Here is a 9842-nt window from a genome sequence, read left to right on the forward strand (position 1 = left end):
TTTTTGATCTTTGCCACACTCAGATCATTACAGTATTGATCTGAGTATCTCTTCTTATGAATATGCATCTTTTAATATGCTTTAAAGCCATTTATTTTTCCTTTTCTGTGTTCTGAGTATTCATAATCTTTGTCCATTTTTCCTATTGAGTTAGTGTTCTCATTCTTTTTGATTTGTAGAAGATTTTTATATACTAAGGAAAGCAGCTCTTTTTGTCAATTATAAATTATAATTTGCTATTTGTCTATTTTTTTGTCATACAGAAAAATTAACTTTTGTATAGTCCATCAGTCTCTGATATTAAGGGGTTTACATCATACTTAAAAATGCCTTCTGGAGATTATTGTTTTAATTTTTCATATCTTTTTGGGGCACTCTCTTACATTTTTATAGATTTAGTATTTCAAATTTTAATAGATATTGATAAATTACCCTGCAAAGAGATTATACCAACCTACACTCCAAGGGCACCGTATGTTTACTCTTCAAAATACCTGTGGCTTATCTCTTATTAACTGTCCATTCCTCTGTAAATTTCAACATCCTTGCCAGCAAAGACTGTGTCTTCTGTGCATTTTAAGTCATGGTACTAAGTATAAGGACTATATCCATGAAGGACAATCAGTAGCTTTTCTTTTTCATTGGGAATTATTTCTGACCAAGAAGGGATGGCCATGTCCCATCTCCGTTTGCCACCACAACCAGAGCAAGTGGTGCTAGGAAGGTGGGTTTCTTGATATCTGAGACCATGTTTTTCTGAAACACAAGTTAGGAATCATGGTCTAATTATTTTTGGATTTGTTAATTTATTGACACATAAAGATTTTCAAAGCATAATAGTAAAACAACCTTTTAATTGCATATTACAAATCTCCTTTATTGAGGTGATATGAATGGGTAAAATTGGGGTGACTCCAGGAAACACGGGGAGCTGCATTGATTCCTGAAGGTTGGATTCCTGGGAAAGAGTAGAGAAAGCAAAGAGAGACCACTGCCTGCTGAAAGCATGCTGAACACCTAAATAGGATGTCTATTTTTGCATATAGAGTATGGAATGTCATTAAATAGTATTAAATATAAACCTACTGGCACAGAGAGACTCTCAGAAAACAAATCTCTCTCCTGTGATCTTCTCTCCAGGGACTTATATATAAGTTTAATTTATTCCCCTCAAATGAAAAATAATTTTAAAATAATTAAATATGGTACTTCAGCATAATGCAAAAGCCTTCTTGTGAATTCAACCCTCTTTCCTATTATACTGGCAACCAAATAGACAATAATTGTATAAATTGGTAGAGAAAGAGGCTGGGGGTAAAATCATATTTAATACTTTCTGAAATTTCTAGGTTTCCCCCAAAGAACAGTTCCCAGTTTCTCTTCCTAAAACTCAGTGGTAAAAATCTCCAAGGGAGTTTCCTAGTCAAGGGGCTCAGGGCCCTACAAAAGGTAGTGAGCATTTGTTGACCTTTGCCTGTTCAGCATGCTTCCTGTTCTGATAATAGCCCCTCACCATTCCTTGAATGAATCACCTGAAATTTCTGTGAGTTTGGGGGATGTTCTCAAACCTCATCCCTAGAAGCACTGGCATGTTTTTTAGGCCTAGTAAATCACTGATTTCCATTCCTTGTCTGTGGTCATTAGGTCAGGAATGGATAAGGGACCCAAACCACATTCAATGAGACGTAGCCCTGAGAGTTTTATTGGAACTACTGGGAAAGAGCAGTGCTCTCTCTGCTGGGATAGCTAAGCTGAGAGAAATGCAGTTAAGGACCTGCTTGAGGATGAAACCAACTGAGAGGACAGTCAGGCTAAGTGATATATGGGAGTTATTGAGTCCTAACGACATGATATGAACCCCTAAATCTCACTATGCCAGAGACAGATCAACAGAGTCATTCCTGAACTGCTGTAAGAACCACACAGAAAAATCTCACCCCCCTTTTTAAAATTTAGTTTGAATTGGGTTTCTGTGAGTTACAACCACTTGAGTCCTAAATAACTTAGTAGAAGAATTGGGAAACTGTTTATAAGTGAACCTATGAAAGACTTCATAAATATATTCCCACATCAAACAATCAAGACAACATATTAAGCCCAAGAATATCTTTGATGTTTTATAGAATCTAATCCTATATAATAAAAAACCCTAATATGCTAAGTGTCCAGTTGACCGGTTGACTGTTCAACCAATCAAAGCGTAATATTCTAATGATATGCTAAGACTGCTCAACCGCTTGCTATGATGTGCACTGACCAAGGAGCAGACGCTCTGACTGGTAGGTTAGCTTGCTGCTGGGGTCCGGCCGATCGGGACTGAGCGAGACAGGCCGGACATGCCCTGGAGCCCTCCTGCGGTCCCTCCCCGGCCCCAGTCGTGCACAGGTGGAGTCCCTCGACCTGGCCTGAGCCCTCTCACAATCAGGGACCCCTTGGGGGATGTCAGAGAGCCAGTTTTGGCTGATTCCACAGGCCAGGCCAAGGGACCCCACTGGTGCACGAATTCGTGCACCAGGCCTCTAGTTTAACAATAATGAGCAATTTGCCATTAATTTACATTTGCAATCTCCCACTAGAAACTTTTTCGGGACTTTCCTCCCCATAAATGTCAATAAGATACTTGTACATTCATTTTACTTTGATGCAGATAAATACTTTGATGTAGGGCATTTCCTGTGACTCAGATTGGAATCCACACAGTCAATAAAGCAGTAACAGACATACACAAACATCCACATATAGAAGAATTTCATGTCAAATAGCCTCATCTTCACAAGGCTATAGTAAAGGGCTTTATAATGGGAATTCTTACAGGTTAAAACCAACTATGTTTTAAGGCAAGAAAATGTTAGAGTCTATAATATAGACAAATGGTTCTCAAACATGTTTGCACGTAAGAATCACCTAGAGAGATGATATACACATTTACAGTTTTCTTCCAGGATAGCCAAGCTGAGAAAAATGGAGTCAGGTTCTATTCTATACCTTCTGACTTACAACCTATCTTCTAGTCCCAGAATGTAAAAATAATGCTAAAGATCAGGTGTATGGAGATATATGGATACATGGATAAATATGGATATAGATGTAGATATAGATACATTATATATTCTGTATTTGTGCTATTATCTCATCAAATCTTCATAATAACTCTATGGAGTAGTACTACTAAGCAATGAAGTAGTTACAATTGCTATGTCTCTTATTACAGATTAGGAATATAGAGTTTAAAGAGTTTGAACACTTTTCTCAAGGTCAGACAACAGGGCACATCCAAGACTCTTAACCCCTCCAAATACAAATTTGACAGATAGTGTCATGATTGATGCATGAAATCAATAATTGAACTTCACTGATAATATCATTAGAGAATCAGACAGAATAACACTGCTCACAAGGGAAAATAAGCAAAGAAACAGCATTCCTAAAAATAAAAATGGGTATCAGAGAGAGCTGGAAACAGTTTTTAACCCCTCAGAAGCCAATTTTCAGAGAAAAAAAATAACTGTTGCCCATTTATTTTAAAGGTTACATACAAGAGACTCTGTAGTCTCCATTATTAAAAAGACCTGTATCTCATCTCTTCCCTTAATAGCTAATTTGAGTCTCAACAGATGTCCTAAATGCTGATGTATGATCCCAGAAAGGGACATCCTACGGCTGTATAAAATATGTTATCAATAGCAATAGTAATGGGGGTGGAGAGAAAATAGATTTCCCAATGTGTACATTACATAAGCCCTCTGCTTTTTCTTTTGCTCCCATGAACTCCAACTAAACATCAAAAATACATCCTTTTTGGAAGCAGGTAAGATACAAAGAGCTTTAAAAACCATCCAGAAATAGCAACAACCCAGTATATTATGAAGAAAAGATTATGGTGAGGAAATAAAATTGCAAGTGTTTATAAAGGGCAGTTTAAGGAAGTTTCCCCTACATTGGCAACAAAAAAGAATATACAATCTCAGGTTCCTTCCTAGTTCGGATTCACTTTATCTTCCCTACGACAGGCTTACTGGGAAGTTATATTTTTATATGTTAATAAAATCAGAAGATCCTCACGATGTCATACAGGTTATTCCCATCACAAAATGTCAGTGCATTTTGTATAGGGGGAGCTTTCATCTCTGGCCATTGGGATCTCTAATGGTACGGGTAGGCTGCCTGAGCGTCTCTAATGGCGTGCATCAGATACATTACTGGTTGCCAATATCCATATGCTTTTGCAAAATGTCCTGCTGATGGGTACTGAAAAGCTAATGGAAAAATCACTCTTTGATAATAAAACATCAATGCTTGACTTTCTGGCTTAGTAAAGTTTTTTCACATTAGGGATGGCAAATGGGGACCTATCATGTCGTTTCTCAGAGAGAGATATGCATACTTGTAATTGTCCTTCAACAATGTTTTGATAATGGTACCTTAGATGAGGTTACCTTTATAGATACTTAGCTTGTGGCTGCTTTTGGCAGGTCTTTCGAGGTTTATATATACACATTCCTCCTAATTTATGGCAAAGACAGACTTTTGGTTCTCCGAATAATAGGAGAGGAGCAGCAGCAGCAGTAGCGCCGTGGCCCAGAGGGTTTCCCTGGCCAGTGTCTCTCACTCCGGTTTACAGCATGGGGAAGCGTTTGCCAAGTTCTTCCAGGGCCATTTGGGCAAAAAAGGGATGCACATTCTGATGGTGGGCGTGGCCACTGCAGGGAGGACCACCCTCCTGCACACACTGAAGTTGGGTGAAATCGTGACCACCAGCCCCACCACAGGTTTCAACGTGGAGACCGTGGAGGAGAAGGACATCAGCTTCACCGTGTGGGACATGGGCAGCCAGGACAAGATCCGGCCTCTGTGGCACCACTATTGCCAGAACACACAAGGTCTCATCTTTGTGATTGACAGCAGAGACCCAGAATGGTGAACGAGGCCCGAGAGGAGCTCCTGCTCGTGCTGGCAGGAGAAGAGCTCAGGGAAACAAGCAGAAATGCCCCATCGCCATGAACATGGCCGAGATCATGGACGAGCTGGGCCTGCACTCTCTGCGCCAAAGGAACTGGTACCTCAGGCCGCCTGCCCACCAGTGGCGCCAGGCTCCGATCCGCTTTGGAACCAGAGCCGAACTGCATTTTACAGTTTAATTGGCAGTGTCTGTTCTTTTCTTAATATAACATAAGGTAATAGTGCATCTTATAATCAGTGGTATTTTAGTTTTAAAAAATTCAGTTATACATAGTTTAATGAATCAATTCAATGATATTTTATTTTGGTAATGAGATAAGTTACATGGAGCTATACAGGATCTTATTACTATGGTGAAATTATTATTATTAGCCTTTTCTTAATCTGTTATCTCATCAGTGTTTTAGGAGATTTTTCTTCATTCGAAGGCTGTTGTTTACCTAGAATAAGTATTTGCAAATTGATAATCGGCTTGGTACTGTTCATGACCCTGAAATGAAACTGAGTCCTGGTATCATTTTATTTAGCTTTATTTTATTTAGAATGTGGCTTCTTTTTTTGTCTTCTGCCTTTCCAACTGTTGTTCCCTTACTTTGGAAAGATTTACAGGAACTAAGATTCAGATAAAGTATTTCTGAGGGAGTGTTTCGTCGGGTCTTTAAATCTAGGTTATGCCAGTGAGAAACTGTATAGACGGCAGGTTATTGCCATTTTCTCAGCCTCAGTGTCCTCATTCGTAAAAGCCTGTTCACTTCAGTCTTTCTTGGGAAGAACTGCTCAGGTAATGCACATGGACTTACTTTCTGAACTCTAAAACTATAAAATTTCTGGAGATTATTAATAATCTCAGAGGTCACCTTCAACAATAGCTAGTTTTAACTAATTTCCTGAGCAATGACGCAAGGCACCCCCACATATTGAGTTAATCTAGGGTGAGTTCTTTCACTTATAGCTCATTATTGTGTCTTCTCACCCCCAATGGCACCTGCTCTAATGTTCAGATAACCTTAAGAAAAATAGAGTACAGCAAGGATAGATCATGAGCCTATGAGAAAGTATGTGGAAAATTTACCTCTCTTAAACCAGGTTGCTCTGACTTCAATAGATCAGCTACTTCCCATGCCTATAATATTCATTCTATGCATATTTCTCAAGTAAACATTCTTTTTCTGTAATTTTGTAATCAGTCTGCAACCATAGGATTAAGTCCAAATTGCTAACCACGCAGAGCTCTATTCACGACAATATTTTGTGAACAAAAGAGCTGTATAATCTGGAAGTGACTCAGAGTCAATTCCCTTGTCCTAACAGGTAATCATATCTGAAGCAGCATCTAAGACAAGTTAAAATTTAGTCTATTCTTAAAGACCTCCTGAGGTGACTTTCCAGCCTCTCTCAGGAACTCATCCCGACATTTAGCCAATGTTACTGTCAGTAAATATTCCTTTGTACCTCAGTTACATTTCTTATGCCACAAAGTAACCAATGTTTTTGTTGTTTCTACCTCAGTGAAATGAGATAACATTGACAACATAACATCTGTTTGAGCTTATCACTGACTTGCTTCAAACCCTTTAATAAAGAGCTCCTGCTTGCCTACAAGGTAGCACTCACATCCTTCAGCATGCCAAAGCTGCCCCTGGCTCAGATTTTGAAAACAATGACGATGTAGATAAAAATCTAACAGCTTTTGGTTATGAGAATTTCTGTAATATATGGAAGATAACAGGCAAGATGTAAATGATAAAAATACATTTATATGGGGTTATTAAGTAAAGCATGGAGAAGATAGTCAATAAGATTGTATTATGTAAATATGTACGGTACCAGGTGGATACTGGAAATATCAGGGGAACATCGTAAAATATATGTTTGTCTAACTGCTATGCTGAAAATAATACACCTGAAACTAATACAAAATAATATTGAATGTTAAAAAAATAAATATGTATTTTTCCTGTTTATTGAATTCATTGGGGTGACACCGGTTAACAAAATTGTATAGGTTTCAGGTGCACAATTCTACAGCACATCATCTGTACACTGTATTGTGGGTTCACCGCCCTAAGTCAAGTCTCTGCCCATTAACATTTATCTCCCCTACACCCCCCAACAGTCCCCCAATCACAATAATGTTGTCTCTGTCCATATCTAAAAGTTGTCCAAGATCTAAAAGTAGGCGGTCCTTATATTTTGTCCAGTTTTAGTGCAGCAGCTTAAGTCTGGTCATGGTTAATCCTTCAAAGATGAGAGCAGAATCCTAGTGCCTTTTTGATGGTAGATATTTAAAACTCTTCATTTCTCAGTGCTTAATTCTTTGTTCAATTTTTGTTTTTGTCCTTTTTCTCTTGAAACAATCCGTGTAATTTTAATTTCCTTAAAAAATGATCTAGTTCATCGAGGTTCTCAAATTTAAATAATTATTCTCTTCCATTTATAGCACTGCCAGATTTAGCAAATAACAATATAGGACACTTCAGATAAGCAATGAATAATAATTTTTGTGTAAGTAATGGGACATACTTCTATTATGAGTATGACCCATATACTAGAAGAATGTTGGATGTTTATCTGAAAATCAAATTTAACTGAGTGTAGGGCATTTTATCTGGCAAGCCTATTCATTAGGCATCCTTGTTGTTTTTTTTTGTTTGTTTGTTTTTAAATCTTATGTTTTATTAATTAAGACCACTGCCTTTCTATGTTTTGGGGGTAGGTTTTATAAAATACAGCACTTTCTGCCTTATATTTATTAATTTCTTGCTCTCTTGCTTTCACTTGTGATTTATTTTGTTATTTTTTTCCTAGTTTCCTAAGTTAAGTGTTTGGTTCACTTGGATTAAAATAATTTAGGAGTTTGAAGTCATGAATTTGGCTCAGGGCAGCTCTGTTCCCATGATGGAGACGTCTCAATGAAGAGGGCTCATTTGCATCATTTGCATTAATTGCTAAAGCATTTGCAATTTCTGTTATTTCCTCTTGATTCAAGAGTCATTTAGGAAAGTTTTTCCACAAAATTCTAAGTGGGTTTTTATTATTTTGTTTTACTATTGGAATATAATATTTTAGTTTTATAGTCAGAATGTGTCCCAGAAGTATCCTAGTTTGGGAGAAAATGTTACATTTTCTTGCAGGCCAAGTATATAATTAAGTTTTGTGCATACTTTATAAAGCATATTAGAAAAATATGTATTTCCTCTTTACTAATTTTGAATAGTTGAATACAACAACATTGGTTAATCCTGTTATTTAAATCCTTCAAATTTGTCCTTGTTTTTGGCACAGTTCACCTTGAACAAGATCATAACAAATAAAACCATACTGAACTTTTGCTCAAGACTGGCAAATACAACAAGCTTTTCTCTCCATGTTTTATGAAGCATTTTTAAACATGGCTGACTGTCTATAAAAAATGTTTCCTTTGCCCAAACAGGTTTTGCTCAGTGGATAGAGCGTTGGCCTGCAGACTGAAAGGTCCCAGGTTCAATTCCGGTCAAGGGCATGTACCTTGGTTGCAGGCACATTCCCAGTGGGAGGTGTGCAGGAGGCAGCTGATGGATGTTTCTCTCTCATCGATGTTTCTAACTCTCTATCCCTCTCCCTTCCTCTCTGTAAAAAAATCAATAAAATATATTTAAAATTTTTTTAAAAAATAAGTGTCCTTTTATAGGGATTTGTTAGAAAATGTATCAATTAGTCCCTGTTCAGAAGATAGTAGAAGCCAAAACCATGAGGTTACACATTACACAAAGTGCTTTATACACTCACCAAAGCCAAACTTGCTCATTCTTCCACATAAAAAGCATGATAGTCAATGTTTCCATCAATGCATTGCTTGAAGGGATATAGAGAAGACTAAGAGAGATTTTTGTAAGATTTTAATTTAACCTCCAAAGTAAAACCCTGGAAAGGTAAAATCATAATTTTACCCTCTCCCAACGAGTTGGGGAGAGAGACAACAAAAAAACGAGAGCTTGGATGCCGCTAATGCTAACCAGTGGATCACAAAATGAAAGGAAGGGTGAGAGTCGCATCTACATGTAATTGTGAAAACTTCCAAATGGAATGGTTTTCAGTTTTCAGATGTATCAATCACAGATTTTTGTGAAATAGACTGGAATTTCAAAATGTGGAGTTTTTTTCCATTTTTCTGAGCTTTTCAGCAGATTGCACTATCTTTGGGAATACTCCATGAAATGCCTGGGCTATGGAATGATAATTCAATTATACAAACACTAGGAGGCAGGTCTTTTTCTATGAGGATTACAGCATAGTGGTTACAGCAAAGGCTAAAAAATTAGACTTCCTATTTTCAAATTCTAGCTCTGACACCTCCTAGATAAAGCATGTAATCTCGCTCCCTCAGGCTCAGGTTCTCCATTTTAAAATAGAGAGGATGATAATGCCTCTCTCCACAAACCTGACACTCAGTATTATTACATATTGTTAGATAGTATTTTATAAGCTTCATATCTTGACTTAGCAAAATCTGTAAATAGAAATGGTTTTCACATGGTTTCTTTTCTAAAAATATATTTTTATTGATTTCAGAGAGGAAGGGAGAGAGAGATAGAAACATCAATGATGAGAGAGAAGCATTGATTGGCTGCCTCCTGCACACCACCCACTGGGGATCAAGCCGGCAACACGGGCATGTGCCCTTGACCGCAATCGAACCCGGGACCCCCCAGTCCACAGGCCGATGCTCTCTATCCACTGAGCCAAATCAGCTGGGGCTTCACATGGTTTCTTTAAAGCACTTCAACATACTGGTCCTCAAGCTTTACAAAAGCCAAACCATCCATGGCTTTTACTAGTGAACAACTCAAATCGATTCCGAAGATCGATAGTGTCATGTTCCAATTATGGCAATGTTACCACTC

The 9842-nt window shown here is 37.8% G+C and overlaps 1 pseudogene; it reads left to right on the top strand.

Annotated features, from left to right (window-relative positions):
- Positions 1-668: 668 nt before the first annotated feature.
- LOC102430989 lies at positions 669-5138 on the top strand (annotated as a pseudogene).
- The last annotated feature ends 4704 nt before the right edge of the window (positions 5139-9842 follow it).

This window comes from Myotis lucifugus, unplaced genomic scaffold, assembly GCF_000147115.1.
Source record: "Myotis lucifugus unplaced genomic scaffold, Myoluc2.0 scaffold_0, whole genome shotgun sequence".
Classification (NCBI taxonomy): Eukaryota; Metazoa; Chordata; class Mammalia; order Chiroptera; family Vespertilionidae; genus Myotis; species Myotis lucifugus.